A 27109-nucleotide genomic window follows, 5' to 3' on the forward strand; every position below is an offset into this window, starting at 1 on the left:
TTTATCTCTGTTTTTTTTATATAACTATTCTCTGCAGATATTTCCTCCATCATATTTACAAAATCTTACCTTTTGTTATATGATTATTTAACACATGAACAAATCACAGAGACACAGAAACACAGAATGGTTGAGGCTGGAAGGGACCTCTAGAGGTCAGCTTGTCCAGCCTCCTCTGCTCAAACAGGACCACCCAGAGCTGGTTGTCCAAGACCACGTCCAGATGGCTTCTGAATATCTCCATGACCTTTCTGTCAACCAGTGCTGGTGCTCAGTCACTCTTAGAGTAACAGAGTCTTGCTGGATGATCAGAAGGCATCTCCTGTGTTTCGGTGTGCCCAGTGCCTCTGGTGCTGTCTCTGGGCACCACCAGAAAGAGTCTGACTATACTGTCTTTGCACCCTCCCTTCATGTATATAAATGTGTGCGTATATATATATGTACACACACATACATCTCTCTAGTCTTGAACAGTCTCAGTTCTCTCAGCCTCTCCTCACAAGAGAGATGCTCAACGAAGCAACAAAGCTGGTGAGGGGGCTGGAGAACAGGCCTTATGAGGAACGGCTGAGAGAGCTGGGGGTGTTTAGCCTGGAGAAGAGGAGGCTGAGGGGAGACCTCATTGCTCTCTCCAACTACCTGAAAGGAGGTTGTGGAGAGGAGGGTGCTGGGCTCTTCTCCCAAGGGACACTCCCACTGGTCACTGGTTAGGTTTGCTTTACCCTGTGTACTCTCTATTCTTTCTTCTCTCTGAGCTTTTCCAGTGGTCTAAGAACACATGGAAAATTCCTGCCTGCAGGCAGGAGGCTCACTCTTGCAATGAACAAACCAGTGATACGCGTGTGTACCCCTTTTCATTTCACAGTGGAGTGTATTACTCGTACATCATCCTTTCCATGTGCTGCACTAAGTGTTTACCCTAGAGTACTTGCAGGCTTCTTTGGTAAGCCAATATTTGCAAAGGAAACTTAATTTGCTTTCAACTTATTAAAATAAGTATTAATGTTATGTCCAATTCCTCAGGTTTTAGCTGCAGTTTTCTTTTAGAAAAGAGGCCTCTAGTCCTTCAGTTCTCTCTTACACTCTGATACAGTAGTGAATTATTTAGTTACACCTCAAGAACTTCTTTGGAAAGACTGATTAATAAAGGAATCAGGTTATTTCCTACTTAATTAAAAAAAAGAAACATATGTCTGTATGTCTATAAATTAACTTGGCATATAAGTTGCTCCTGAAAGCTGAACTTTATTGTAAAGGCAACAGTATGCAAAAAAAAAAAAATCTGTAGTATCTGTGCATTTTGCTGGATGTTGTAGCAACAGCTAGAGAGGGATAAATGTTGTGTAAGGGCCTCGGGAATCCAGCATGTTCTGTGCCTTCAGGGCCTCCCGTTTGAAGTCAGGCAGCCACCAGAAGGGAAAATGTGGGGAATAATTTGAGCAAACCAACTGCTGCTTCATTAGCTCTCATATTACTGGTGCTGTGTAAGTGCCTGGATGATGATGAGTGCAAACCAACCAAACTCATCGCTGACTGAATTAGTTACGGAGGCGAGTCAGTAGTGAGCAACTCGCCAGTTCATAATTTGCGTAGGGTTAGGGGCACTGGCCTGACTGCAGAAATTAAAAACACTGTGATGCCTTTTAAACGCTTGTTTATTTTGCCTTATTCAAGGGACAGCTCATTCCTTACCGTGTTTCGCCCAGCTGTGAGATGTGTAAGAAAAAAAGGAAAATATGCACTTTAAGATAAAGCTTAATAATTTCTTAGTCTGTCTTTAACAGGTCAAACCCTAGGAAATCAGTGGACTGCACTGGGAAAGGACATTGGCATTTGGGGCTTCCAATGAGGATTGATATTTAATATTAAAAGGGAACCTGAGAGGAGCTCACACCATAAATTGTCACTGACATTAATACTAATGTCAGTGTGAGTTATGGGGTTGTCTGTACACTCAGCCTTTCTCTGGATCAGTCCTAGGAACAGTTTTTCCTCATCATTTTTTAAGCAAAAGCTGATTTACAAATTCTGAATCAAAAGCTCGTGGGTATATCTGCCTCCCTTCACTATTACGAGACAAGTTTAGAAAGTCCTCAATGCTTTCATGATATGGTCTGGCAATGACTAACTCAAGGCAGTCAGTACTTCCCAGCACACGTCCCTTCATGTGGTTTCTTTTTCCTTTTAAGTACAAATGAAATACAAAAGTACTTAATCTGGTATGATCACCATAATAGCTGGCATTTCTTTCTGTAAAACATATCCTTAATTACTGGAATATCAATTCCAGGATCTTGATATTTCTTAAAAGAGCCAACAATAGATGTGTTAGAGCTTATGAAACTGCGTGATAGCATCAATTCATTTTGTTCCTGTCTGCAATGCTTTTGGATTTCAGTGCTGTAACACTAATCTGAGTTAATATTAAAAACAAGCTTAGAGTATTGATACTTCTTCATTATTTCAAGCTTGATTGTCAGCATGCACTGTTTTCTATTATTCAGTCTGCCAAAAACTGTTCTTGTAGGAGGATCATTGATAGAAAACCAGAAATTGTAACTCTGGAAGACTGCCAAGAAAAAAACCTAGCAAAGGTAAGGAGATCTTTCATAGAATCATAGAATCATAGAATCATAGAATCATAGAATCACGAGGTTGGAAAAGACCCCCAGCATCATCGAGTCCAACTATTCCTATCAAACACTAAACCATGTCCCCCAAGCACCTCACCCACCTGTCTTTTAAACCCCTCCAGGGAAGGTGATTCAACCACCTCCCTGGGCAGCCTCTGCCAGTGCCCAATGACCCTTTCTGTGCAAATTTTTTTTCTGATGTCCAGCCTGAAGGGTTTTTTTGAGTTACTGGTTGGCCTGGTATAAGCACAAGGTGTTGAAGAAATTAATTTCTCAGCAGTGTGTGACACTCCTGTCTGTTCCTCGGTAAAAATGAAGCTTCTCTTAGAACCAACATGATATTCCCGATTCCTTTGACCCTTATTTACTCAAGCATGTGGGGAAATTATTATGCACCAAACAAAAATGGTAGTTGTGGTGTGCAACTTAAAACTCATTAAAATGCGTTTCTAAAGAGGAGCCCAAACTCTTGTATCCTGGGTTTTCTTCTTTTAGTATATTTTTAGTTTCCATTCACACACCTTTGTTGAAGCATTGGAGCTGATGGTCTTGGAAATAATGATGCTCCATTTGGGCATGAAGCTCAAACCTCACTGCAGAGTAACCCGGTGTCCTGTCGTGGGAGGGTAGGGTGTTCTTAAACATTGGCTGTTGAATCTGAGACATGTTCTTCATTACTTCGTCTGCCTTGTTGAAGCACAGTCTGAAGAAGATCTCTACTGACATGGTTGTATTACACAACTGGTGAAGGCTGCACACAAAGGAAAGAAGGTTATTGGATAAACAACAATAAAAATAGCTCCTTGTCAGGTAGTGTAGCAAGCTGAAGTTACAGCTGAAAAAGGCAGCTCAAGGTCCACCTTGTGCTACAGCTCTTTGTAAGAGTTGAGGAATGACCCAGCAATGCAGATGGACAAGCAGGTTAAAGAGAGATTTTCTGTCATAAATGCAGGGAAAATAAACAATGTCTCCTTCTATATCCGCATTGCATAGTTTTATTGAAGCTGAATCGCTCATGTTTTGTCCCAGAGAAGAAAAGAATAACCTGGACAGAGGTAAGACCTTTGACTGCAATCACAGTACGTATTGTGGTTTCTGCCCCTGGGGCTATAAACCAGCAGCATCTGGTGTCTGAGGATAACAGTGTAAACTGCCCTCCATGAAATGCTCGATCTAATGACCACTCACATAGGAGAACATTACAAGCTCCCCCTATGCCTCTACATTTAAAAAAGGGCAGGAAACATTCATTTTATGTTTGCTGTTATGTTTAATGATTTGTGAAATCAACAGCCACAAAAACCACCCCCTTTTGCCTTGTATCAAGTTGAGATTATTTCTTTTTATTTCCAATGCTTGCCCTTTTTATCTCCTCCATTTGAGGCTTTTTAGAAATACACTTGGGTCTAATACCGTAAAACTCTTAAAAAAAATTGCTTTATCCAGTGCTCTAAGGCGGAGCTGGAGAGCAGTTTTTGATCTGCAAATACCATAAAGTGACTAAATGAAGACTTAGCAGGGAGTGGGAGGATGCTTTGCAGAGCTCTTATTGGCAGCCGTTTAGCTTTAGGTTAACGCATATTAGAGAAGGGCCTGAAATCTTGTAGTATTGGTCAGCTGAGTCTTATTTTTAATGCAAATAGGGACCAGCAAAACTCATATCTGGTCATACTGGTCCCAAACCTGGTCTAAGCATGTCCAAAGAAGGGTAGCAAGGCTGGGGAAGGGTCTAGAGCATAAGATTTCAGGGATATTGTTTAGCGATGAACCTGACAGCCTTAGGTTAATGGTTGATCTTGATGGTCTTAAAGGTCTTTTTCAACTTAAACGTTTCTGTAAATCTGTGTAACCCATCCAAGCTCTTCCTCAGTATTTTGGAGTATTAAGAGCTGAGGTATTAATTTATGCTACACTAGATATAACTTTCAGTCATAGAAGCTGATTGTCTGAATTTAGATTACAATATCCTGACCTAGCCTAAAGTTAACATTTAAAAGGTTTTTTTGGTGTTTTGTTGCAGTTATATTTAAGTATTATATTTATATATAACATATATAACATATATAACATATATAACATATATAACATACATAACAGATACCACATATAACACATAGCAAAATATAACATACATATAACAAATAACACTTAAAATATCATTATGCATTTATATAATATATAAAGCATATAACACATTATATAATGTACATATTATGTATTTATAATATATTATCTGTGTATTATATATATATTTTCTGCATAGCTTTCAGGCAGGTAAGAACAGAAATCCCATTTGAGCACGGGATCAAAGCAGGAATATAAAATGTTTTGTCCAGGCTTGATGAGTCAGTCAGTGCAGAACTAGTTAGGTCTCATGATGCAAAGTTCCATTCACCCCATAGCAAACTGCCATTCCTACTGTTTAGCGGGAATATTCAGATTGTCCTGTGGGCCACTTTGTGAGCTGAGTTAAACTGCTAGTGGCTCAAAGGTGCCATTCTGTCAGTGGAGCTGCTCAGGGAATATCTTCTGTAAATAAAGAATCAATTTCATGTCCAATTGGTCTAAAAATGACTCATTAGAACCTGTTTTGCCAGTCGAAACGCATCAACATCTCTCCATTGCCTGTACTGCTCCTGAAGCTCCTGGTACTTTAACACTGTTTTCTATACTGAATCATAGAATCATAGAATAACCAGGTTGGAAGAGACCCACTGGATCATCGAGTCCCTTCCTTCTACTAACTTAACTTCCTCACCAAAGCACGAGCTAAATAACGTTCTGCCTTTGCAGAAAGCATCACACAGAATGAAACATCAGTATAAATGAATGAAAATATGCCCAGGTTGCCCAGGGACGCTGTGGCTGCCCCATCCCTGGAGGGGTTCAAGGCCAGGTTGGATGGGGCTTGGGCACCTGATCCAGCGGGAGGTGTCCCTGCCCATGGCAGGGGTGGGACTGGATGATCTTAAAGGTCACATCCAACCCAAACCATGCTATGATTCTATGACCGTTACTCCTATAGGTGGGAACAAGCTGCAGTTGAACCTGCGCTCTGGTCCTCTTAGTGAACTGTTACAGCTATTGCATATACTTACTTAAACCAAACAGATGTTCAGTTCACACTTCTTCAGCCTGTCAGAAGAGTTTTTGATGTATGTTCCACTGGGTGAGTTACAAATATCATATTTGTTCTTCCAGCTGAAGAGAATTATTATTTCTAATGGATGGAGACAAGTTTTTCAAACATCTCTATCCTTCTGTTGCTAATTCAGGATTGTTTTACAAAATGAGGTATCTGGTTTTCAGCTGAGCCTTGGGAAAGAACTTTTCAAATTCCTCCTTTCATCTGATTGGACTTGATCGTTTATATTTAATTTGATTCCCAAAGCTTATTTTCTTTTTCTTTTCTCTAACTGTATTGCTTCAGTCCTCATCAAGGCGCTGAGGGGCATAGTTTAGTGTTTGATAGGAACGATTGGACTCGATGATCTGGTGGGTTTTTTCCAACCTAGTGATTCTATGATTCTACACTTTTTTTGTCCTACCTTGGCAAATTTGACTAATTTCTACTATTTGTTCTTTATATGTTTGTATGCAATTAAATTTCATGTAGAAATGAATCTATTATTTCACTTGAGTATTAAGTGGTAAAATAAAAGCTTCATTAAAAATAACTATCAAAGATTTTGGCTTGTGAAAATCATAGCCTAAGATATAGTAGATATGTTTTCTTTATTCTTTTGCCTGACCATATACTTTCCATTAATTATTAGTATCACAAATGTAATGTTTTTATTAACACCACTAATATGTTCCTGCTTTCTACGATGTTCTTTGTTCATTTGAATACACATTATTAGGAAATGACTCTTTAAAGTAGCTCTTAGGTGTAGAACACAGTTCAGGGATATCTACGTCAGAAGGAATACTACAGTCTCTCCTCACAGTATGTAATTTGACCTTGTTCAAATTAATTTGTGAAAGATTTAAAGTAAACAGAGATCTCTTTCAATTTCTTCGCCATATTTTTGTGCAAGTCATCTAATTAGTGCATAGAAATGAAAAGTGCCTTTCAGATAGCGAAAAAAAATCTTTTTTTTCTTTTTTTCCGATGCTGAAATAGGCAAACTCTTTTTTCCACTCTGAAAAAGGAATCTTTCATTTTGCTGAGGGGTTACAATCCAGGATTAAAGAAAAATATTGTATCCAAACTCCTAGCTGTCAGCTGTAATAGGTTTAGGTCATAACTGGGGCAGCTGATGCTCGAGATCTGTCTTTTCAGTAGTTTGTAGTCTTACTTACTGTAACTGCACTAACTGAGAGGTGGAGATGGATACTGCTTCTGGAGTCTCAGACTCAAAAATTCCCCAAAGGCAGGCGTTATATGTATTTGGTCTCAATGTACAAATCATTAATCTGATATCTGCAGGCATTTTACTAGATCTGACTGTTTAGTTGCCACTTCAATTATGTATCTTTTTGATAGAATAAATGTTTTGATATAAAATGCAGAAATTCAGAGTAGAATAAGGTAGTGAACTGTTTGGTTAAAGCCATTGCCCCCAGTCATATCACTCCATGACTTTGTGAACAGTCCTTCTCCAGCTTTCTTGTAGGTATTGGGAGGTCACTCTAAGGTCTTCTCGGAGCCTTCTTCTTCTCCAGACTGAACAAGCCCAACTCTCTCATCCTGTCCTGGTGTGGGAGGTGTTCCAAGAAGGGTCCTGCACCAAGGCAGAGGAGTGGTAAGAAAACAGGAACAGTGGAGGGAACTGGGGTTGTTTATTCTGGAGAAAAGGAGGCTGATGGGACACCTCATTGCTCTATGAGCAGTGAAAGGTTGAGTCACCACCCCTGGAGGTGTTTAAAAGATGCCTGGACATGTTGCTTAGGGAAACGGTTTAGTGGTGAATTTGGCAATGTTATGTTTATGGTGGGACTTGATGAAAAAAGGTCTTTTCCAATCTAAATGATTCTGTGATTCTGTGGCAGCAAGTGAAATTGCCGGAGTTGAGGTTTTTCTGCTTGCAAAACATAGTTACATGTGCTATGTCACATTACGTAGTAACTGATTATGCTACACAATGAGGTATAGATATGTGTTTATATGAGGAAGTGAAGAGAAGCAGGACAGTTTTATTGTGTGAGAGATGGTGCCATAACATGAATGACTGTGCATTGCCACAGCAGATGGAAAAAAATGGCTGGAAGTGGTGGTTCCAACAGCTGATCACAATTCTTTGAATCTAGAGTGCTGGCATCATTTGCCAATAGTGTTTTTGTTTGTGTTGTTTTCAACTTCTAGCCATTCTCAACACTGCTTGTTTTACATCACCTGCTGTTGCATATTATTCTAGAATTGTCTGTTCAACATTAGACCTCTTGCCTGTGGAAGAACCACATCGCTGGGATGCGGCATGGACTACGGTGTCATATGGGAATATCAGCTGCATGTACTGCAGGGTGTGTTGGAGGGGGTTGGTATCTCAGAAGGGATGGCCCTCCTGGGCATTACACTGTCCAGCTGAGCTCCCTGTGTTTGGTATCTCGCTTGATGCACGTTCTGTGGAACAGAAAAAAGTTTGTTTTCACATTTGTGTGGGAGACGCTAGTGTCACACGCGTATGGAAGGCATCCCCAGCTAAGCTGGATCATGGGACGGAGTGGGTTTGTTATCAAGCCCATTGCATGAGACGCAGCAATATGAATTCAGATGCATGTCAGACAGACAAATAAGAGGATAAAGTATGTGAGAACGGTGAGTTCACAATAATTGACCACGCAGTTCTGTCTTTTTGTAAGACAGCATTGAATGATGAATGTGATGATACATGAAAAAAAAAAAATCCTAGGAATCTGCCTGATAATTTTTTTGTGTAATTTATTTATTCTCTCCATCCTTCTATTCTTCGTTTTCCCACTATTAAGTAAAAGAGAGATGACATGGAAGAGAGTGCAAATTTCTTTCATAGTGTTGTTATATAAGATGTTCTCTATGAAATATCTTTGATAGGAATGGTTGGACTCGATGATCTGGTGAGTCTCTTCCAACCTGGTTATTCTATGATTCTATGATTCTATCAAACTCACTTGATAGAAATGTTTCTGCTCAGGCTTATTCTATGCTGAATTTCTAAGTTTAACTAGCATAAGCAGAATGGCTGGAACTTTCTTCATTTGTACACAGTTGCCAAGGTTTCAGGCAATAAGGGAAAATCCCTAAGAAGACTCCAATTTATAGTGTCTTGAGTATTTTTAATTGGCTGTGGGGGCTGTGTTGCATGAATGTCACATATGTACCATACTCTCAGGATGGGGTTTCCTAAGAGAAGGAGGGAGGGGAGCTCTGGCAGTTTTCCTGGTGTATTTGCAGAGGTAGTCTGGAAGGGAGAACAGCAATCTGCTCAGCAGGGACGTAGGGAGTTTTTTAAAGCAAAAGCTACGCTTTCAGAGTCTTGTGACAGAGGAGCATATGTAGGGAAGAGAACTTCAAAAGGCAGCTGTTGCTAAGATTGTGAATGCCTCATGCAGTGCATGACCAAACATGTTAGTGACTAGCAGAGAATGAGGAAAGGAAAGTGGCCTGGGCAAGGAGGACTGAGTATTAAAACTCAACCAAGGAGATCCGCTTTGTTTGGGTGTCCTATAGACTTCAGATAAGGATGGTTCCTTGACTTCTTAGTTTACCTCGGTCTGGGAAGACAGGCTTTGAAAACCACTGGCTACTACTCCTCCAGTGACTGCCCAAGTCACCTATGCTCAACCATCGAAGAAGATAGATAGATACCGACCCTTTTAAATTGGTGGGAACTAGACATCATTGCCTTTAAGAACCTGTCCACTAACTCTGGGGACAGTCGCTGTCCATGGGAGCTAAAATCTGATTAAGTCCTTTACCTCGCACAGAGTCTAAGCAGCTACAGGATGCTTGTGGCTTCATCTGATTGTTTAAGAGAGCAACCACAAATTAACTTTTCGATGAGCACTTATGCCCTTTAGCCAGAAGGTGCCATCCACCTAAAATTTATCTGAGGATGTCCAGAGGAGGCTACAAGGATGATGAGAGGGCTGGAGCACCTCCCATATGAGGACAGGCTGGGAGAGTTGGGATTGTTCAACCTGGAGAAGAGAAGGCTCTGAGGAGACCTTAGAGTGACCTTCCAGTACCTGAAGGGAGCCTACAAGAACACCTCTCTGGAAGTGTTCAAGGCCAAGTTGGAGGGGGCCTTGGGCAGCCTGATCCAGTGGGAGATGTCCTTGCAGGGGATTGGAACAGGATGATCTTTAAGGTCCCTTCCAAGCCAAACTATTCTATAATTCTATAATTCTATGCTTCTATGACACAGTATTTCTGCTGAGGCAGCTGGGACTGATGGCAGTGGAAGGGCCCGGTAGATTGTTTTCAACTGGTCCACATTATATTGAGACTAGACCCTAGAAAATTTGCTTGAGACCTCTGTTCAGTATGTGCTGTAGATGTGTTTCGTTTCCCATCTGTACAATGGAGATGGGGGCTCTTCCCTGGGGCACAGAGAGATGAGGAGAAAGGCATTAAATTCAGAGCTGCTCAGATAGAACAGTAATGGGGCTATAAAAAAAGAAGAAATGGCATTCTGGTGCTACAGTTATTATTGCATTATGCTGTTTAGGGCAAGGGTTGTCTCCAAAAAATACCAAGCATATTTTGAGAAGCATAAATAGTAAGTAATAAAAATAATTAAAATTGATGGATCTGTAAGATGGATGTAGGGCAGAACAAAGATGTGATAGAGAGGGAAGGGCGCATGCTTGCTGTCAGCTTTGATATATTGCAACTTAAGTACGGTACATTTCCCTGGCCTTCCCTTTACTTTAAAATACAGGTTTCTCTTCAACTGCTTTATGTAGAAACTGAAGTCTAGTCAGCAAAGGAATACTTCCCTCTACACTCCCAAGCAAAGAGGAGAAGCTTCTAGCACCTGTATAGTTACAGAGAAAAATGGAAATGGCAGTGCTGAGCTTGCAAGGGTATTACGAAGATAAATTAATTCATTTATTTGAGTGAGAAAGTATCACAGACAAACATAAATAATGCAGCAAGACGTGAGGTTTTCTCTTGTTGCCATTTCTTATAAAGTTTGTAAAAAGTAACATCGCAAACCTTTAAGATCTGAAGATATAAAACCTGAACACCTCTGTGAAAAATTTTTTTAACAAGCCCAGGCACACTATATCTGAAGCATAAATTGACATTTACTATCTTAATCAGCTTAGCACACAAGTGGTAAAGCAAACAGCAGTATAAAATTGTAATACTGACTAGTCGAGTCTCCGGTCTTCTATAAAAGTACAGGAAATATGCTGCTGTGTTAATGGTTTTGGAGTGCACGCAGATATTCACAGGGAGTCAGAAAGGGAAAACTCTACTGTCAATTTTATTGCAGGGCAGAAACAATAACTCTATGCAATAAAAAATCAGAATCCTAATCTGTAATTAATGTGTTACAGATACTATAAAATATGACCTGATTTTAGTAGCCTCAGCAGGATTTGCTCTTTAGTACCCATATTAAATTAAATCCAGCTTGTAAGAGAAAATAAAGAGCTCACACAGAAACATGCAATTTTTTCCATGGCTTTTGCTAGTTATGTGCATAATACCTGTTCAACATATACAGAAAGCACGTATTTCAGTTTATACACACTCATAAATAAAATTTTTAGGTGTTGTGGCTCAGGGCCAGACAGTTTGGGTTTTAGGGTGCAAGTAAGGACTAAGCACACTTTTTGTTAGGTATTCATGAGGCTCGTTGGATTGTGTCCTCTCCTGGTATGGACAGTGAGGATTGAGGAGTGCACCAAAATGCTGAGTTATGGCTGTACAGGGAATTGCTTTAGGCAATTAATATAAGTACCAACCATTTAAGATGGTAGTTATGCAATAGTTAACTTGCAGTGTTTTTGCTCAGGGTACCTTGTTTTTTTTGACACTGTCTATGAAAAAAGTCCTGTTTAATACAATTGGAAAAATGCTTAGGTCCCCATTGACAAAATACTGAGTTATGCAAACTTCGAAGTAAATGGGTTAATTTGATTTTTGTCTTTGATTTTTCTTTTTGAAAAGCAGATGTTTTGAGATGGAAATATCTAGCTGTGACACAGATTAAAGTGTGTTCTTAACAGAACATCATTCCAAACCAAATACTCTTCCTTGGAGCTACTTCCTGACCAAATAGCTTAAAATTACTTAATATTCTTTATGTTGAATACTTATTCATCAACAAGATTGGAAGAAAAGCATCAGATCATGGAAATGGCAGTATTTTAATGAAAAAGTTTTTATTCTGAAAGTAGCAGGAGAGTTTGTCATCATCACCAGCAATGAAGCGGAAATATTAATGTGCTTTCTTTTGGCAATAAATTGAACCTACAGTGTAGCCATTTAGAATATGCACCCTTAGAAAGTGCATATTTAGCAATTTCCCCAGAAATTTTGTAGCTTTCCACAAAGCACTTTGGTTATTTCTAAACTCCCTACTGATGCCATATTATCTTCTGCCTGCGGCTGCTGCATTTTATTGCAAAAACCTTCCTGGTTTTACATGATTTCTTCCTTCTGATGGTGGTAGCTTAAGAAAGAAGTTGTTATCCAAAGCTGTCATCCTGCTCTGTAACATGTGGGTCTCGCAGGTTCCTGCTCAAGTGCTAGTCTGATGAGTGCTAATAGACACATTCCGCTGTTTCAGTTGTGAATCCCGGCAAAGGGAACACTTGGCTGGATCAGACTACGGGATGTAGCTACACATCACAGGCCTGCCACATCACTGCCTACAAAGCATTGCTGTTGCCCTTTCATATATTTTAAGAGGTGACCAAGGGGTTAGAACAATAAACTCTTATCACCAGGGAGAAGATGAAGCAGTTACTCAAATCCTGAGCTTGCTCGCTCTCCCTCCTTCTCATCTCTTCCTTCCCTGTGGCCATGTTGTGTTACATACCAGCACAGCAATTAGCAAGCAATCTTCAGAGTGAGAAGAAATAACAGAAGTGAGAGGAGAACGGACAGCCGGTGTGTGTAAGCATGCCTGCTCAAGCCATTTATTTTCTTGAGCCCAATATCAATTTGTAAATTTTATATAAAAGCCCAGTCGTGCAGTACTTCTTTAAACTGCTGGAACCATCAAATGCTGATCAGCATTTAAAAGAAATCCCTGCCATCAAAGCTCCAAATGGTGCAAAATTTGCACCTCTTCCTTTAGCCCTTACTGGGACCAGTATTGTTTAATATCTTCACCAATGTTGTAGACAATGAGATTGAGCGCACACTCAAGCACGTTTGCAGATGACACCAAGCTGAGTGCTGCAGTTGCCGCACAGGAATGTCATCCAGAGGGACCTGGACAAGCTGGAGAAGTGGGGCTGTGAGAACTTCATGAGGTTCAACAAGGCCAGGTGGAAGGTCCTGCACCTGGGTCGGGGCAATTGCCGGTTTCAATGCAGGCTGGGGGATGATGTGATTGAGAGCAGCCCCGAGGAGAAGGACTTGGGGGTGCTGGGGGATAAGAAGCTGGAAATGAGCCTGCAATGTGTGCTTGCAGACCAGAAGGCCAACCGTGTCCTGGGCTGCATCAAAAGCAACGTGGCCAGCAGGGCGAGGGAGGGGATTCTGCCCCTCTGTTCCTCTCTTGTGAGACCTGATCTGGGGTATTGTGTCCAGTTCTGGAATCCTCAACATAAGAAAGAGATGGAGCTGTTGAAATGGGTCCAGAGGAGGGTACGAAGATGATCTGAGGGCTGGAGAACCTCCATATGAGGACAGGCTGAGAGGGTTGGCCTTGTTCAGCCTGGAGAAGAGAAGGCTCTTATAGCGACCTTCCAGTACCTGAAAGGGACTGCAAGAAAGCCGGGGAGGGACTGTTTACAAAGGCTTGGAGTGATAGGACTCGGGAGAATGGGTATGAACTCAAAAGGGGCAGATGGAGACTAGAAATAAGGAAGAATTTCTTCACCATGAGAGTGGTAAGACACTGGCCCAGGATGCCCAGGGAAGCTGTAGCTGCCCCATCCCTGGAGGTGTTCCAGGCCAGGTTGGATGGGGCTTGGGCACCTGATCCAGTGGGAGGTGTCCCTGCCCAGGGCAGGGGTGGAACTGGGTGCTCATTAAGGTCTCTTCTGAGCCAAACTATTCTATGATTCTACGTTTCTGTAATTCTGTGAATCTCTTCCTGCTTTCTGTGAACCTTATCCTGCTTTCTCATCAACAGCTTAAGATGAAAGTTTTGGTCCTCTATTCCCAGTCACCTCATGTTGGCTCTGTCTTCATCCAAATGTGTGGTATGGAAAGAAATTTCTTTGTCTGAGTTACGTTTGACTGCAGAAGCTCCTCCAAACAGCTAACTTCTTTTTAATTTTGATGTGATGAAGCAATTGGAAAGGCGTGCCTCTTGTCAGTGTGGAAAATGGTGCTGCATCATTCTTGATTTAGCATGGATGAAGCTGGACCATGGCTGTGAATATACAACCCCAGAGCAGATAGAACACACACACTCACAATTTCCTTGTGGCTCTAGCCAGCAGTTGGATCATCTTATACTGGCAGAGATGTGCGCAGTTTAGAATGTAAAGCAGCAAAAAAACACTGCACCCAGCAAGGCTGATGACCAAGAGGCAGATTTAGTTTGAAATTTGATATGTTTTTTTTACAACAAGTAGGAAAATAGATTTTAATCTTTCACCTTGTTTCCTGAACAGTGAACCCTCCTGATGGGCATTTTAGGTCTTATTTAAAAACTTAAGTGGGATTCTTGTGTAACTCCATCTCATGAAACCAGCTCTAAGCACAGATCTTCAGCTCTGTTGTCAGACTTGTCTTCAACGGTGATCAAGAGGAAGGGATGTAAAGGAGAAAGACCTGCCAGATTTTGATAGCTGGTTCGGCTCAGGGGCGAAAGCCAGGACGGAGCAGCCCCAAGAACTCAGGCTATGTGAATTCACATATAAACATGAGACCAGGGAAACCCTGCAGCATTATCTTATCTCTTGAGAGCAGTACGATTGCTTTCCAGGGCGCAACCCAGGTGGGCCCAAGCATCAGTATAATAACTAATCAGATGAAAGATGCTTTCTTTAACATCACAGTATTCAGAGCATGATTGGCTTCACTGTAAACCAACTATGAGGGTAAAATACACAGTGCAGTTAACTCCTAAATACCCTGGTGCCTTTCATGAACACTGTTTTACTACTGATATATTTTTTAAAATTCCATTGACTTCATATCAGGTGAAACATTGTACAATAGGAAGGTTGTAATAAAGACCTGTGATAGATTTCAGAGGATTATGTGCAGGATTTATGAGCAGTTGAAATATATGCCTTTATCACATTTGAGGTAGTAATTACGTTTGCCAATAAATTTCTCAGCCAAAGACCATTTTTCACTTTAATTTTCATTTTATAATAAATGTTATCATAAATGGCAAAAAACCAAAAAGATAGAGACTTTTCAGGATCATCTAATCTAACATAAAATGCAAACCTCCCCTATAACAAAATTTCTAATCAGATGTCATGCAAAGTCACTTCATCATTTGACAGGGTTGACAGACATACAAAGTTAGTCTTTCTCGAAATGCCAAGAGTCAAAATGTCTTTGTTATTGCTAGCATTTCTAGGATTTGCAAGGGAATTATCATCACAAGTTAAACATTTCTTCCTCATGCCCTTCCTTTATAGGGATTTGTCTGTCAAGAAATGGAAAAAAAAATGGAGAAAATTTAGCAATTCTACTTTTCTTGTCAGGATCCCATGTATGTAACTATTCTGCCAGCATATCCTCAGTCATGAAAACTGTTCAGGTCTATGTTTAAGTGGCTGAGGGGATTAAATTTATTTGTGTCTGAAATTGGGATGCAGAGCCATACAGTACATGGGGAAGAAGCATCAGACGAGTCAAGTTTGAAGCAGTATCAGTGGGCAGAGCATCTTTTAAACCTGAGGTACACACTTGTTACCGAACTACCTTCAGATTTCAGACAGATCTTCAGGTGTGACATTGGAGAGTTGTTGGAGTTCTTTTATTCTGAAAGGAAGAAGAACATTTTGGGGAGCCTAAGTATAGCCTGCTATTATCTGAGAACTCTATAAGAGTCAGTGATGTCACTTTATTACTTATTTGAAACAGAACTCCCTCTTCAAAGAAAGGTACATTGCGGAAGATTTATATAAACTGGATCTGAAGTTGTTTCCCCCAGAATAAAATTTCAAAGCCTACAAAAACTTAAGCTTCAAGATACACGGTCAGATGGGATTTCACTTCCATGTAGGTGGCTGCATATATTGCCATGCTACAGGAAGCTTTGTTGCCTCAGGAACAACTGCAACGGACAGATGATCCGACGTCCAAATTACCAATTTAATTACCTGTTCACCATCTCCTCCACAGAGACCACCCAGCTGAGAGGGAGTGAAATACATATCTCTAACTCTGGCAGCTCTGCTCCTGGTTTGTTACAACTTCTCCTTGTATTAGAGAGGCATGTCTAGAGCTTAAGACTGCAAGCATCCCCTAGCCATCTGCTTCCATAGATCCTTTTATCCCTTCCTGCCCAGCCACTTAAAGCCACTTGAGATTCTTTGTATGCCTTACAGAGAAATAATTTCTACCTCTCTGTCCTTGCAGACGCCCTGCTGATATTCTACTTCAAATACTGATGGTAGAAATCAACACGCAGCTTTTGGTTGGGTATAACATTATTAAACATTATTTAACAGTATTTTGGCCATGAAACCTTTACAAAACTTTTTTTCTATGCCATTCTTTTCCCTCTTCTTCTAGTGCAATTAACTGCTAAAGGGAAGATATTTGAAAATAAAACTTCCCAGAAGAGAGAATGTAAAAATTTCAGTACTGATACATTACTATGAAAGCCAATTTAAATAAACATGAAATATCACACTGAGCTGGCAGATGAAAATAATTTATCACGTTTGAATTTTCATAGTGGAAAAAATGCCAAGATAAGTGATCAGGAGGCTGAAATTTAGATAGTCAAATTCTTTTGCCACCTTTCTGAAAGAAAGAAAAAATCTGTTACTCGATTCACTATTGTTCATTTTACTTGTAAAATTATTGCTGTTCTATTTTCCATCTCTTTAAGGAGCTCAAAGCCAGCCTGGGATGCCTGTGTGCTACTGGCACTAGGATGGAATCCACCTCACCCTTCTGTTTCTTGGTGGGTTTTAAATGGCCTCGAGTTGGACCAAGGCAAGTTCAGATCAGACATGAGGAAATATTTCTTCACCAAAAGGGTTCTCAGGCACTGGCAGAGGCTGCCCAGGGAGGTGGTAGAGTCCTCGTCCCTGGAGAGGTTTAAAAGATGGGCAGATGCAGGGACATGATTTAGCAGTGGATAGGTATGGTTGGGCTTGATGATCTCAAAGGTCTTTTCAAACCTAGGGATTCTATGAAATCTAATTTTAATCAGCAAAGAGCCTTTAAGTAATACAGGTCTGCTTCTCCCCCCACACCTTTTGAGATCCACTATCGAGGATGCGGTAGAATGTTTTCTTGGGTGTTTATGGGAGGGGTGTAGGGGGCAGGGTGGTAGGGAGGTCTCCAACCTCAGGCAGATCAAATAGATATTTTAGGAAGTTCCTGAAGGCATGATACTTTTCTGTTTCCATATTTTTGAAATGAGTTGATACCAGGTTTCAGAGCAAGGCTGGAGTCAGTTACTTCATTTATTACTTCAGTAGTTCATTGGTTCCATGTTGTACAACCACACTAAATTCTGAAGTGTGTTATTCAATACGTGGTCTTAAGTATGTTTGCATACATGAGTTAAATTTGTAGGCTTGCTCCTAATTAAAAATAAGACACATGGAAATCAGAGCCTGATGTTCTAAAAATATAGCAGAACAAAAACAACTCACTATCCCACAGATAGTGATCCCACTATCTCTATATATTTTTTCTACAGTTTTGTCTCCTTTTTGACTGCATTATAGCTGATTTCCCCCTGATGTAAATGGTCAGTGTTTCACTAAAAATGAGAAGAAGATTCCTCAGCTTTGAGGAATGATTTCATAATTTAGTCTGCTTTTTGAAAACTGAAACAGAACATGAAAAAAATGCTTCTATTTCAACAGCATATTTTTTTCTCTTAACATTTTAGAATATTTACACCTAATGTCATTACACATTGTAATTAAGTAATTGCACATCTTCATTACACATTCTCATTATTTTATCATGCATGCTACAACAATTAAGTAATTAGATCTAATTTATACAATTAGGTCTAATTGTATAAATACATGACAATGGCATAAAAATGGTCTGAAAGAATGAGGAAGACTTTAATTATAAAGCAAGAAGTGCTTTGTGTGCCACAAACCTGTGCAGTCAGAGGAACACACAGCACTGGGCTGATCCTGTGTAGTGACTGTCAGGACTCCTCCTTTTCTGAGGGTTTTGAGTGCCCACATTGGTTCTTTGGAATCATCTTCAGACACTAGATTGGGAGGTTCTTTGCATCTATGGGGCTTGATTCTGAAATTCCACAGTAATCAAATCTTGGTACACCACTGCGTGAGTATCAGGTCTGTATGGAATGGTTCTCTGTGTCGGTCCTCGAGGCTATCGAAGGCACTGGTGAGACTGCTTCTCAAATCCTGTGTTCAGTTCTGGGCCCCTCACCACAAGAAGGATGTTGAGGCTCTAGAGAGAGTCCAGAGAAGAGCAACAAAGCTGGTGAGGGGGCTGGAGAACAGGTCTTACGAGGAGCGGCTGAGAGAGCTGGAGGTGTTTAGCCTGGAGAAGAGGAGACTGAGGGGAGACCTCATTGCTCTCTACAACTACCTGAAAGGAGGTTGTGGAGAGGAGGGAGCTGGGCTCTTCTCCCAAGTGACAGGGGACAGGACGAGAGGGAATGGCCTCAAGCTCCACCAGGGGAGATTTAGACTGGACATTAGGAAAAAATTTTTTACGCAAAGGGACATTGGGCACTGGCAGAGGCTGCCCAGGGAGGGGCTTGAGTCACCTTCCCTGGAGGGGTTCAAGGGACGGGTGGATGAGCTACTAAGGGACATGGTTTAGTGTTTGATAGGAATGGTTGGACTCGATGACCCGGTGGGTCTTTTCCAGTCTGGTTATTCTATGATTCTATGCTATGCGTGTATTTATTTAATCTATGCCTCACTTCCCTAACAATTTTCTCCAGCTGGTGGCAGGAATTAGCAACAATAGCTACTTCAGAGGCAGCAGTACACAGTCCTGGGCACCTCTGTGACTGCCCAAAGTGCAGACCTAGCAGCTAGCTTGCTCCTTGGCACAGTTTTAACTTGTACTCAATAGCATATTCCCAGGTAATCCTGGTACACACCAGGGGACAATGTGGGTCAGAGGCTATTCCCAAAAACAATATGAATGAGGCTGCCCTGCGCTGGGTGCATGAACAGAAGGTTTTCTCAGATGGACACGAGCTGTTCAATTCCACTTGCCAAAGACAACTCAGAATGATCTTAATCTGTGCTTAGTTTTTTAGTATAGGTATAGCCATGGAATCCATCTCATGAACTAGTTCCCGGCTTTTAGCTAGGAATGTGCTTTAAGTATTCTTATCCATTCTCATAGAATCACAGAATAGTTTGGGTTGGAAGGGACCTTAGAGATCATCCAGTTCCAACCCCCGCCACAGGGAGGGACACGTCCCACTGGATCAGGTGCTCCAAGCCTCATCCCATGGCCTTGAACATCTCCAGGGATGGAGCAGCCACAGCTTCCCTGGGCAACCTGTTCCAATGTCTCACCACTCTCAGTGTGAAGAAATTCCTCCCTGTGTGCAGTCTAAATCTGCCCCTCTCCGATTTATACCCATTGCCCCTCATCCTATCACTCCAAGACTTTGTAAAAAGTCCCTCCCCAGCTTCCTTGTCGCCCCTTCAGATACTGGAAGGTCGCTCTAAGGTCTCCTCGGAGCCTTCTCTTCTCCAGGCTGAACAAGCCCAACTCTCTCAGCCTGCCTTATCTCACAAAAGTCTCTCGCTGACCTGTGTAGAAGAGGCTGCACACTGGCTGTGGACTTCGTCAAGACACAGAAATACATTTGGGCAAGCAACAGATGTGCAAGAAACATGATATCATAGCAAGATAGAGCCATTTGAATTTTTTGGTCAAACTTTCCTTGTTGTAAGAAGACTCCTTCACAGAATTAACTGATATTTCCTCACAAAATAGGAACCGATTTTTGCAGCAAAAATTATCTGGTTGAAAAATCCACACAATTTGGAGAGAAAATATTTTCCCTGCTCTACTCAAATAACTTTATTTCATAAATATAAATATAAATGTTTTATTAAACATTAATTGATATACTGTGACCACACTGAGAATCCCTCGCAAAAGCTTCTCTACCTTCAAAGCTTTCTTTCAGGTGTCAGCCAACAAAACGAGGTGTAGCAATGCCTTTAGAAAACAACAAAACCAAAAATTCAGTAAAAAAATCTCCCAACCAATCCAATCTTAAATGCGTTTTCCACTGGAGATTCACTAAAATGATCTGTTTAATTTCTCAGAGGAATATACACCTACCGCTTGTAGAACAATGAAGAATGTGTCCTATCTGATAAAGCTGAAACTTATTTTGTTTCCTTTGTTTGCAACAGAATTCTTGCATTAGCTAAGAAATTAGGAGAACACTTTATGCCATAGTAAACGCTTTCATTTTTTCTTCAGAAGCGTTCTGTGGGAAATATGAAAAATAACATAGTCTCACCTTTTTGCCCAACCATACATCTCAAATTATTAAAAAAAAAGAACAAGGAATAAAAATATTTATTTTTACACTGTTGTAACCATATATGGGACGGCATGTGTTCCTATTCTTCTTTATGTGCACTTGCAAGAATGAAAATGACTAGTTCTTACTTTTCTTCCCATTCCTCTCTTTGGAATGGCAAGTATGCCAAATACATCTCTGCTGTAAGTCCATTGAAAATAGTGCAGTTGCAGAGAGGTTGAATGCTACTCGCTTCATGTAACCTGCAACCTCATTTTCAGCAGGATAGAAATAGAGGTTCTCTGTGCCTTTATTTAGAGCTGCAGCTTCCATTAAATTTAATTACTTCTCCCTGTAGCCCTAAATAGAAAGTGTCTCTTATTAAATTTCATTCCTTTTTCTGGCAGCTTGCGTGATAAAGGTGCGTCTACTAAATGATGGTGTCTCCTAAATGGAAGGAGATTGAATCCAGGATATATAGAAAATTTCAGTTTTATGCTGAAATTGGTAAACCTTACTAAAATGAATATCATAACTGTTATAGAATACACCAAATTTCCTTGGTTAAAAAAAAAAAAGGAGTTATCTTTGAGAACCAAGCTGTAAATGCAGAAAAGCCAAGCAAAGGAAAAGCCCTATAAATGTACAATGAATAAAAAGTAATTATTGTGGTTAAGAATGTTTAATTAGGCCTGGTTTGGGTGCCTCGTTTTCTGATAGATACAAATATAAGGAAATTATTAAAAAAAGATTGCATTTTTTTTTTCTCCTATAAACTTCCTTGACTAAATACCTTAAGGATAAATCTGTAAGTGCTTGTGGGCTTTTGCTTTTGAGCTACTACTGCTGCACCATGCACTGTGAAGAATGGAGTAAGTTCTCTATATTAACAGTGGTCTTTTTTGTTTTCTTTTCTACTATACTTCGTGTTGTTTTTGTTCTCCTACTATATTTCTTGTTAGTTCTGTGTTTGAAATGGACCCTTCTCTAGTTGACAGAACTCTTAGTTGAGATGTCATGAAGGATTCGTTAAAGTTTTCATTAGTTTCTTGGGGTGAGAAAAAAAGAAGTAATACCTTTAGATCTGAGCTATACTCAACTTTGTCACTCATAATCGTCCTGTTCATCCACTGCACACTTTTATAATTTTGTTTTCTGCATGGCTACAATATACATATTTATGAGGTTCTCATCACCATGGCATCCAAGTGCACTTCAGTTTATTAAAAGGATTATATGACGTGATTGTTTGTAGCAGCAGGGGACTGGGCATGGTGACGCAGGTTCCTTCTAGCCTCGTGTTTCTATAAATTAAATGAACGCCATAAATATTTCCCTAAAAATAGGTATCATTTGGAAGGTCACTGTCTAATGTTTAAAATAGAGCTAGTGTTGTTGCAAAGTACATGATGAAATATTCAAGGACTCTGCCTTCCAGCTTCCAGGTGGGATTTCCTTGCTGCTGCTGGGAAAGCTCAATCTAAAGCAGCAAAGCAAACAAAAAGAAAACTAAACTTTATCCTTTGCAGGCCCAGTTGACACTCTGAATCCCAGTTGTCCTGGTCGAGATACCCCCAGAGTGAGGGAACATGAAGGGCTAAAATATTCTTTTCTGGACTGTTTTGCCCATCTTGTTGGGAGTCTAAAGCCTGGGCCTCTCCAAGGAGCTGCCGTGGGCAGTCGTTGTGCCTGGAAGCATGCAGTCGAGGGGAAAATTTTGTAAAAGTGGAGTGATGAGTAGTGAAATTCATTTTAGTGACAAGTTTCATTCAGAATAACTTGGACTGCTTCTACAGGGCACTGACGGAAAGGAGGGATGGGGCAGGGCAGGTGCTGTGGGAAAGAGCCAGTGGGCATGGTTATCCAGGAAAGAGAGTGGAAGTTCATTCTTTCTGAGTCCTTCTGGGATGCTTATTAACTCTCTCCTGTGCTAATGTGGTTTGTATGGGGGTATCTGCCCAGCTCAGAACACCGGCAGGAAAGTCTGAACCTACCCCCCGCAGAGGATAGGGTTGGCGTTTGTAGCCATCACTAAATGTGGAAATATCCAAAATGCGGACAGTAGGAAGAGGTGTAAAATTCCGTTTAAACAAGTATGAAGATCACAGAGTATTCAGCGGCATTTCTCTGAGCGGAACAATGTACGTTTATATGCTAAAATAGAAAATAACCCTGTTGACAATAGACCATGCTGGGTACGAATAGCTTTGTGTGTAGCATGCACTGTTCTGCACCTGGCTTAGTTAAACCTTCTGAAATAACTCTCCCAAGGAAGGCTGATAGGCTGTAGATATCTCTGAATTAATCTTTCTGGGGTGGTTTTTTGGGGCATTTTTCAGTGTTTGAGATGAAAAAAGTTGACGTCTTTCCAAAGGCCGAAGGTTATGTTGTTAGCAAGTCATTCTGGAGTGATGTTGTAGAATAAACTGTTTTGTTTTCCAGCGTGTTCACTCACAATTATGGGCAGGGCACCTAAGAGGTTTTGATTTGTGAGGGCTTTTGTTTGCCAAGTAGCCAGTAACAGCAGAATTGTATTTCTGCTAATCCAAATGGACTGTTACGCCACCAAGGCTAAAATCATTGTAACCATTCTCAGAGGATGACTGTGTATTGTAAAGACAAGGCTTATGCTATTATATTCTTCTTGTGTTTTTTTTTTAAAAGAAAGATAAATGGAGAGTGAACCAAAAATATACCAAATAATGTGATTTTGATGATTATTGTTTTTTGTACTGTTTGTTAAAAGTTGCTGCCTTGTTTCCAGCCTTGTAGGATCTAGGTTCATAACATGAAGTGGTAGGAACAGATTCTTTCTTATTGTGATGTTTCAGCTGAACAGCTGTACATGTGATGCACGCGTATCCTTATACGGTGCCTCAGTGCAAGGGATTGTGCTGCATAAAATACAGAAAATGCAAATGCCTCCATTTTTAGATTTTAACTGTGCTCATTTTCAAGCATAACCCTGGTGGGACCAGCAGGAGATGCTAGAACTCAAGAATACTGAAGTACCCCTCATCTCTGGCCATATTTCCTTAATGGCATAAACTTTTTGAAGCGACATAAAAGATAAAGCCTTGAAGAGCTTGTCTATGTTAGGAACAGGATTTCAGCTTAGTTATTATGCCCAAGTTAGCTTTAGATCTAGTGGGCTTAGATATGGCAAGTAACGAAGCTTCCTTGGCATGCGTTTGCGAAGCAGACAGTCTTCAATCTGCTGAAACTGATAGTGCAGCTATTTCCTTTGAGATCCAACCGGTTAGTCAAGAACACCATTTCTTGCCAAGTGTGCTTTTATACTCATGCATTGACTTTTAAACACTGAGATCGGGATTCAGACCAACATTCTCTTACCAAGGCAAGAGAATCGGCTTATTGTGCTCCCACTAGATCCTGCGAGGAGTTTTGTCTGTCAGAACATTTTTCAGTTACGTGTTTCTATAAGTCTTCAGAAGTTTAAAGACATTTTAAAATGGAAAAACTTAATCACTTCAAGTGGTCTTGCTGTAAACATGAACTCAGCCCTAAATATTTATTGAGCTGTGGGTGAGGGCAATAATTTTGTTGGCTGTTAATTTGTTAGACCATTGTGGCTATGGTGCGATCACTAGTTTGCTAACAGATGGACATCCTTTTAAAGCCAAGCTGTTACATATTTTTTATCATTTTAGTTTGGATGGAAATCAACTTTTTACCTTATGTTGTGCTTTTTATTTCTTGTGTCAGAGGACAAAATCCCTTCCAAATTGTGCTTTTAAAAATAAGGAACATTTCTGTAATCCACGTGCGCTTCTTCACCAGATCAAAACTTACCCTGGATATTCCCCTGCTAGAAGAATGCCCATGTCTGACCTCAGAGCTTCATTCCCTGCCCCGTCCTCTACCTAAATCAGTGGAGTGCTGTTCAGTTGATTGAAGTCCAGGTACAACAGACTTAGTAGATGTCATGGCAGATGCCAGGCCTAGGGACATTTTGCAGCCTACTCTCTTTCTTCAAATATTCCACCATTTGCTGGTTTGGCCATCTGTCATGCTTTGCCTGGTGACTCGCTTTGTTCTTGTTGATTCTGTGGTGGGCCCTGCTGCCTATATTTGATTCGTAGCTCCTGGACTGAAATCAGAGCCAACATCTAACACTGTTGCTATTTACTACTGTAAATGTGAATTTAAAATTTCTGTAATATACAGTATACTCCAAACATTGATGGCAGGGAATATATATAGATGAATGTTCTCATGGGTTTTTTAGTCAAAGCATTTCACCTCTGAACACAACCCAAAATGCTACCCAGAATAATTTAATATGAAGAGTATTGTGGGTTTGTATGCAACTTCTTTATCGATTCCAAGAGCTGATGCCAAAGACACCTTATTGCATACCTTTTCTCCGAAAATTTCAAGTAGAAGAGTATCAGCATAGATATAGGTTACTGGTAAATAATCTTTTTAGACCTTCTCTTCATTTTCCTTAGTCTGAAAAGCAACATCTACAGTTTTTACTCAGAAAGAAGAAAATGATTGGAAGAGGAAAGCAGTCTGGTTAAAGAAACTAAGATAAATTTGAATTTGTGATCATTATGAAGGGAAAAATCCCCAGGAAAGCAAATAAGTCTGATGCAATTAAATTGGGAAAATCAAGTGATAGCTCAGATGGAACTCGTATAAAAATGTGAGGAAAATCTTTTAGCTTCTCAGAAATATGTTACTTGTTGAAGAAAAAAGTAAGAAGAGTGGAAAGAGACTGATATGGCAAAATCATGAGCTCGTTACTGACATCAAAAGACAAAAAGATTAGAATAACATAAGTTATTAAGGGTGTCTATAAGGAAACTATAAAAGAATGTAAAAAACCCCTACAGGACAACTAGCAGGAGACATCAAGATTAAAGGAAGTAGTTATGTAACTCTATTATCCTGGAGAAGAGGAGGCTGAGGGGAGACCTCATTGCTCTCTACAACTACCTGAAAGGAGGTTGTGGAGAGGAGGGAGCTGGGCTCTTCTCCCAAGTGACAGGGGACAGGATGAGAGGGAATGGCCTCAAGCTCCACCAGGGGAGGTTCAGGCTGGACATTAGGAAAAAATTCTTCACAGAAAGGGTCATTGGGCACTGGCAGAGGCTGCCCAGGGAGGGGGTTGAGTCACCTTCCCTAGAGGTGTTTAAGGGACGGGTGGACGAGGTGTTAAGGGGAATGGTTTAGTGTTTGATAGGAATGGTTGGACTCGATGATCCGGTGGGTCTCTTCCAACCTGGTTATTCTATGATTCTATGATTCTATTTTTAAAAGGGATATTGAGAAAATGCTGACGCTGAAAAACCCACCAAAGTTCAATTTTCAGAAAAAGAAATTAAAAGCTCAGTGTGAAGAGCTGCTTAGTAGAATTCTTACCACAAAGTATTGAAAGAACTTGGGCAAGAACACGGTACAGTGTGGTTAGATGAAATAGGTATTTCCTCATCAACTCATTGACAAGCTCCATCATAGTCTAGTTACTAAAAGAATAATGGTTCTTACTGCTTAATTTGTGAAGGATACTCATCAGAAAACTGAACAGGTGTAGCATGTTCCCTTTTGAAAAGGAAAAGGAGAGGTAATGCATAGTAGACCAGCTAGTTAAACTTCAGTTTCTAGAAAAAAATCTTTTGAACAAATAACCAAGCGAGTTTTGTAAACACTAAGAAGACAATAAGAAAATCATAGAACCACTTGGTTGGAAGAGACCTTTGAGATCATCAAGTCCAACCATACGTGCCCAGTACTAATTCATATCCCTAAACACTCCATCTACTTGTCTTCTAAATACCTCCAGGGATGGGGACTTAACCACCGCCCTGGGCAGCCTCTGCCAGTGATTGAGAACCCTTTCTCTGAAGAAATTTCTCCTGATGTCCAATCAGAACCTCCCTTGGTGCAACTTGAGGCCATTCCCTCTCGTCCTATCCCCTGTTACCTGAGAGAAGAGTCCAACACCAACATCGCTGCAACCTCCTTTCAGGCAGTTGTAGACATTGATTGATAAGGTCTCCCCTCAGCCTCCTCTTCTTCAGTCTAAACAACCTCAGGTCCCTCAGCCACTTGTTATAAGACTTTTTCTCCAGCCCCTTCACAAGTTTTGTCGCTATTCTTTGGATGTTTTCCAGGACCTCTATGTCTTTCTTGTAGTGACGGGCCCAAAACTGAACCCAGGGTTCAAGTTGTAACGTCACTGGTGCTGCATACATGGGCAGAATCCCTTCCCTGCTCCTGCTGGCCACAGTGTGTCTGATACAAACCAAGATGCCATTGGCCTTCTTGGCCACCTGGGCCACTGCCGGCTCATGATCAGCTACTGTCAATCAGCCCCCCCAGGTCCTTCTCTGCTAGGCACTTTCCAGCCACTCTTCCCCCAGCTTGGAGCTGCTCGGGGTCGTTGTGTCCCAGAAATGAATAGCGATCTACCCTTCTCAGAAATGAACTGAACCAAACTCACTCAGTTTCCTTTTGTAGCTGAATAAGACACCTCTTGGACTCTTACTCCTAAGATTGTCACTTGGGACATAACAGGGATTTTGTGCAACAATACGAGTTGAAAAGTTGGAGTAGTCACACTAGTCGCGACTATCAAGCTGCCCAGCTTCCCAACTATTGAAAATTCCTTTCTTCACAAAGGTGCCACTTTTTGTGATGTTGCATTGATGGGATTTCCCTTCCAAGGTTACAGAAAATGGAATTTTA

The sequence above is a fragment of the Phaenicophaeus curvirostris genome, chromosome 2, assembly GCF_032191515.1.
Source record: "Phaenicophaeus curvirostris isolate KB17595 chromosome 2, BPBGC_Pcur_1.0, whole genome shotgun sequence".
In the NCBI taxonomy this organism is placed as follows: domain Eukaryota; kingdom Metazoa; phylum Chordata; class Aves; order Cuculiformes; family Cuculidae; genus Phaenicophaeus; species Phaenicophaeus curvirostris.